Source organism: Mastomys coucha, unplaced genomic scaffold, assembly GCF_008632895.1.
Source record: "Mastomys coucha isolate ucsf_1 unplaced genomic scaffold, UCSF_Mcou_1 pScaffold5, whole genome shotgun sequence".
In the NCBI taxonomy this organism is placed as follows: Eukaryota; Metazoa; Chordata; class Mammalia; order Rodentia; family Muridae; genus Mastomys; species Mastomys coucha.
Genome location: NW_022196911.1, coordinates 66,051,601 through 66,058,292, shown reverse-complemented (window position 1 = coordinate 66,058,292; position 6,692 = coordinate 66,051,601). Strand labels below are relative to the sequence as shown.

The following is a 6,692-nucleotide window of genomic DNA, read 5'->3' as shown; positions in this document are numbered from 1 at the left end:
CCCCCCGCACCAGCGTGTGACAATGCAGATGAAGTATTACCAGCCAAGAAAACTTTTCCAAGCCTTGGCACTCAGTCTTTGTTTTCTGTTTTGTGTTTTTAGAGGAGGTGTCATGGTTTGCCACATAAGCATAGAAAGTTCACAAAACAAACCTTTGGCTCCTCAGTCTCTAGACTTGTCAAAAAAATCAACTAGTACAGCCTGGCCCCCAACCCCTGGTCCTATTCAAACAGCCATTTATGGTATAGCACACTGTTTTCATAAAGGTCCTTATCAGGCATACAAAGTCCCTCTTATCAGGCAGAACATTGCAAGGCCTTAAGGGTTATCTCCCAGGAACCAACCATGGGCTAATTCTGAAGACCTTTGGACTAGGCAGTGTAGACCTCTACTGCAAACCCCATAAACTGAGACACTTCTGAAGGCCTCCACTCCCCACATAGAATCCAACCAAACCATATTCCTAACACCTAGCACTTGTCTAGCAGATGGGTGTTTGGTCTATGAATGAATGCATGGAGTCCTGAAGACAGAGCTGTGTGTTAGGGATGCCCAGCTTCCCCCTCTGTGGATTGTGCCTAACCCAGTCCCTGCAACTCGCTCTCTCCCTTGGCTAGCCACCTCCCAAGCATTTTTGCCTCCTGACCTTCTTCCAGCCGTTTCTATCTGATCCAGCTTTTCCAAAATTCCCAAGCACCAGAGGCCATTTCTAACAAGTCCCTTCCAAGGGTGGTCAAGGCTGTGGGGCTTCTGTCCTTGCAGAAGGTAAGGCACAGCTGAGACGTGGGAATACAACCCTGAGGTGGCATTCTCTCTCAGAGTCACCTCTGGAAAGCTAAAGTTGTGACACTGTCCTCCCTCGCTCCGGTGCCGCTCATGTTCTTGTCTTGAATCAGTGTGCCTGAGTGGCAGCTCATCTTCCTTATTTATGTGCATGTTAAGAGGCAATGGAAGGTGTGAGGAGCTCACAGGAAGCTTGCTTTAGAATGGAGCTGAGTATTAACTCAGGCGACAATGGTGTATCTATACAAACCCATCTAAACATGTTTCATCCTAAAAGGTAGGCTTGGTCCACTTCCAAATACCAGGACATAGTGGAAATGGGCCCCAAGAGTCATCATTCACTCCTCAGATTTGATCCTGTTTGCCTTTCAGAGGCACAAGGGCTCTTTTGCACAGTGTCTTAGACTCCACTTATAAGCCATGCCTTACTTGTAGCATATTTACCAGTGCCCTGGATGGAGCTGGAAAACTTGCACAGTTACCTTGTACTTCCTTTATAGAGAGTAAAAAGTGACTTTTAGAGGTACAAGGATCTCAGAGTCTCACAGGACAGACAGTTAAACCATTTATGATCTACGCAAGTGCAGTGTATTTAGCTTGGCATGACTGCTGCCATTTTGAGTTGTAACCACCATGACTGCCCCAGAGTAACCCCACTCAGTCTTTCCTGCATTTTCCCGGCAAAGAACAATAGTGAAAGCAATGAGCATAGCAAACAGAGACTTACAACAAGACCCCGGACTGGCAGGCAGCTGGAGTTTTGATAGCATTCTAGATAAACCAGGTATATTGTGATTGTGATGAAGTCACTTTTTTTGTTTTATGTGAATAAGTGTGTATTGTCTTTGTTTGTCTGTGTACCACACACATGCCTGGTGCCCTGAAGAATCCAGAAAAGAGCATTAGATCCTCTGGAACTGGAGGTATAGATGGTTGTGAGCTGCCATGTGGGTGCTGGGAATTGGACCTGGGTCCCCTAGAAAAACAGCCACTGCTCTTAACTGCTGAGCTATCTCTCCAGCCCTGAAGTCATATTTGACCTGACCAATAAATACCTTTCGTTCTGACCCAAATTGTGGGGATCCAAATGATCTTGCTGCCACCCAGGACCAGGCATAATGGTTAGTAAGTCCCCTAATACAGAGAATTCCATGTCATCCGGGATCTGTCTGCCTCTTGCTTTAGTTTCACTGTGAGGTTGCCAGTCCTCACACCAAGGCTGGAGTGTTCCAGAACAGAGATGCAAGAAGCCTTTGCCATTGCTTCCTAGGAATTTCACTTATTGCTTTCCTGTCTAGAGCGAAATGTGTGTTTGTGTGTGTGTGTGTGTGTGTGTGTGTGTGTGTGTAGGGAAGTGTCTATGTATGTGTTTGTGGGTATATGTGTGTATATGTGTGAGTATGTAATATATATATAATATATATATGTATGTATGTGTGTGAGTGTGTGTTGTGTGTATGTGTATGTGGGGGTGAGTGTATGTGTGTGAGTATATGTGATATGTATGTGTGTGTATGTATATGTGTGGTGTGTATGTGTGTGCATGGTGTGTGTGTGCATGGTGTGTGTGTGTGTGTGTGTGTGTGTGATGTTATGTGTGACGGTATCTACAGAATGTCAGATTCCCTGGAGCTGAAGTCACAGCTGGATATAAGCCAGACTTGAGTGTTGGGATCCAAATTCTGGTCCTCTGGAAAAACACCAAGTTTTCTTAAACGCTACCACCCCCCCAGTCCTCTTTCTGGCCCATCACAACAATAGTGGATATATACATTTGAGTTGCTTGAATTGATATCATTCATATATATAACCAAAGTACATCTCAAAAGGAGTTTGGCTAAAGCATTCGCACTTTCATTACAATCCCAAATTCTTCTCTGAAATTAATTCTTCCATGTTATCATACAAATTGAGCTAGGCCAGCCAGCATTTCCACTCATTACATGTAAAGAATGTCTTAACAATACAGATTCTCTGAGGTGGAAACAAAGTGTGAACGACAGCTGACAGATTTCCAGCATTTATGACACTCAGTGTTTAACCTCCACAGTTATTCCCTGCCGTGGAGCAAGGGCCATGTACTGCTGGAAGGCTTACCACAGTTGGCAAGTGATTGGGTTTCTCTCCCAAGGACACAGTGATGTGGAAGAAGGCAGGCACTCCGAGGAAGTCTTTCTTGTGGTCAATAAAGTCAGAGTTCCTCTTCCAGCATGAGGTCCCAACAGGATGAGCAAGGCTGAAATCTGTCTTACATTCACAGAGATTCCCCGGGTGTGTTTGCTGACACTGAAGAAGATCAAATCCATAGCTAAAGACTCCCCCACACTCAGCGTGCTCCCACAGTTTCTCCCTAATGAACCCTCTGCGGTTGAACATGTATAAGCCTCCCCCAGAAAGTTTTCCCCACTCATTCCTCCTCACCACGGTGATTCTCTGACACCATCTAAAACTGACACCCAAAGTGTGTTCCACTCTCTTCATATTCACAATAAGTTCAACAACATTTAATGAGCTATAAATTCCCATTATAAATCTTTCTTTCTTTCTTTCTTCTTTCTGAGACAGAGTCTCACTGTATAACTCAAGCAGACTAAGAACTTAGCATATAGACCAGGCTGGCCTTGAACTCACAGAGATCTGCCTGCCCCTGCCTCTAAGTGCTGCAATTAAAGATGTGTGCTATCACAAGTGGCCCTAAATTTTCTTTTCTTCCCTTTCTTTTTCTCCTTTCTTTCTTTCTTCTTGAGAGAAGAAAAGCTGATTTTGATTCATGTTTTGAGGCACTCCAAATAGTTGGGAAGATATGATGGCAGAAGTGGCCCCATCAATGCACAATGGCATTGATGTTCCAAAAGAGAAGAATGGGGGCATAGTGGGGGAAGTTAATGGTCAAACTAAGTTGAAACCTAGAGGACACAACAGGAACCCTTTGGCTCCTTGTCTGACACAGCCATGTATTTCCCGATCAACCATTGTCTAGTTTTTTTCTACCACCCTGTGTATTGCATTAACTGCTTGCTGTAACAAAACACCATGACCAAGGGGTACTTATAAAAAGAAGAGTTCCTTTAGCTTAGAGTCCCAGAGGATTAGAATACCTGACAGAGGAGCAAAGGCATGGGGGTCGGGTGGGGGGCAGGAACATGAATCACAGAGCTCACATCTTTTTTTTTTTTTAAGATTTATTGCCGGGCGGTGGTGGCGCACGCCTTTAATCCCAGCGCTTGGGAGGCAGAGGCAGGCGGATTTCTGAGTTCGAGGCCAGCCTGGTCTACAGAGTGAGTTCCAGGACAGCCAGGGCAACACAGAGAAACCCTGTCTCGAAAAACCAAAAAAAAAGATTTATTTATTATTATATGTAAGTAGGTGTAAGTAGCTGTCTTCAGACACACCAGAAGACAGCGTCAGATCTCTTTACAGATGGTTGTGAGCCACCATGTGGTTGTTGAGATTTGAACTCAGGACCTTCGGAAGAGCAGTCAGTGCTCTTAACTGCTGAGCCATCTCTCCAGCACCAGAGCTCACATCTTGAGCTGCAGGAATGAAGTGAGACAACAAGCTCAAAATGACATACAGCTTTTGGAACTCAAAGTCTTCCCCTGGTGACATACTTCCTCCAGCAAGACCACACCTCCCAAACAGCTCCTCCACCTGAAGACCAAGTGTTCAAACAGCTGAGCCTTAGGGCACATTCTCCGTCAAAGTACCACAGGAATCATCCAGAGACACTTAATTACAAGTACTCAGGGCATCTGGTGATGCACGGCACTGTGAGGAGGAGACACTGTGAGGAGGGAGACACTTAGGAAGACCTGGTCTCTTTGTCTAGAGAAACCACTCACTCGTTAAGTCAAGACGGGTGCTGTGTGAAATGGGCAGTGCAATCTATAATCACAGAGCTTTTCCACCCAGCCTCTTTGTTCCCCCAAAATAATGACTCTGAGCCTTAATATTTCATAAATAAATCCTAGGCCAAAAGCTTTGGCTTGTTTCCTGACTAGCTTATAACTTTTTTTTTTTTTTTCAAGACAGGGTTTCTCTGTGTCGCCTTGGCTGTCCTGGAACTCACTCTGTAGACCAGGCTGGCCTTGAACTCAGAAATCTGCCTGCCTCTGCCTCCCAAGTGCTGGGATTAAAGGTGTGCACCACCACGCCTGGCTAACTAGCTTATAACTTAATTACCTGTTTATTCTTTTCTAAGTCCCACCACGTGGTTGGTTAACTGTCCTCAGTTTCATGCAACTATCTCCTTCAGCATTCGGGGCAAATCTCCCCTGCCTGCCTATTTCCCAGAATCCCCTCCCACTTCTGCTGGATTGTGGGATGTCCCACCTTCTAATCCTGACTCAGCCCATTGGCCATAGGCCCATAAAGGCAGGTGATGTATCCACACAGTACGTAAAGACCCTTTCTACACAAACTAATGCTGAGTTGACTGTTACTGAAGGATTAGTGGGAACATCTGTCAAGTTCTTCACAGCAGGCTGTAAGGAGCTGCAGGCTGCTGTAGCCAGGTAGAAGAGGCAAGAAGTCAAAACGACACCAAGTCTGAGGGCAGGGGAGGTGATCAAATTGGCAGGTGAAAAAAGGTGGACTACATACAGCCACTGTGCCTCAAGATCTCCATGCCAAGATCCAGGTCAGAAACTTATATCTCCCAGCCTCCAGATCAGGATCAGAGGCAAATGACCATGGAAACAGTTGAATCACAGCAGGATCAAAGTGTAACGCATTCTGTGGCAGAGCAAAGCTCTGCTCACGTGCAGACTGGCCAAATTTCTGTTCCTACCCTAGCTCAGGTCGCAACAGTTGCAGAGACAGGTGATTCTGCAGACTCAAAAGTAATCGATTCGCATAAATGTAGAGAAATTCTTTCACGAAGACCCTCATATAGAAAAATACTGAATGAACTTGGCTCTGATGTACCTGGCATTCCCAAGGTACATCAGAAGAAGAAAAATCAGAGGAGGAAGGGCTAATTAGCTTAATAGGTTAACCGCCTAATACTGCTGCTACCATGGCAGTACCAACTAGCATATATCAGACTAGCACGGGGCAATACAGTACATATGCTACGATTCCATAGACACGGTGTTGGCTTTAAATCTTGCCTATTACAGTGAAGCAGCGTGGGCTTGGGCATCTGAATGATTCACTAATGACTGGGCATCATTAACATCTGTGTGTCACAGGATAAACAGTACTGTTAAAGCAGTAAGATATTTGTACTGATAGCTGAAAAGTACTTTATTGCTAACTATGGATGATAAGTGGTTAAAAATTAAAGGCAAGTTTCCTATCTACTTTATATTCATCTCAAGTAACAATTTTAAAAGTTCTTGGTTTTGTTGTCTGTATGCTATAAATGTCTGTATTTCATTGTTGCTTGCTTTTGTTGCCGACAGCTTATAACACTTAATCGTATAAAAGAGGTAAACATGTTTTCTAAGTTGCATTTGAAATGTACTTTTGTTTTCTTGACTTTGTTAATTTATGCTGCAGTTTTCCTAAAAGAACAGAAAATCATTTAACTTTCAAACTAGCATTTGGACAGATCATTTTATTTGAACTTTACACACTGGGAGTGCTAATAAACAGATACATTGGCATTTAAAGAGAAAGAAAGAAAGAAAGAAAGAAAGAAAGAAAGAAAGAAAGAAAGAAAGAAAGGAGAGAAAAAAAGAAAGGGAGGAAGAAAGGAAGAAAGAAAAGAGGTGGACTAGATGAGAAGATTTCAGCTGGGCATGTTGACATAGCCCATGTTTCCCTGACCCCTGACCCACAAACCAATGGCTCAGCCTTAACTGGCAACATCCAATACAGGTCAAAGATCTACAGATCCAGGCAAGGTTATTCCCAAGTATGTTTATGAGTCACCAAAGGATATTGCACATGCATTAATGAATAAC

General features: G+C 44.1%; 1 pseudogene; it reads left to right on the top strand.

The window, feature by feature from the left end:
- Nucleotides 1-5,468: 5,468 nt before the first annotated feature.
- Nucleotides 5,469-5,869, top strand: LOC116078092 (annotated as a pseudogene).
- The last annotated feature ends 823 nt before the right edge of the window (nucleotides 5,870-6,692 follow it).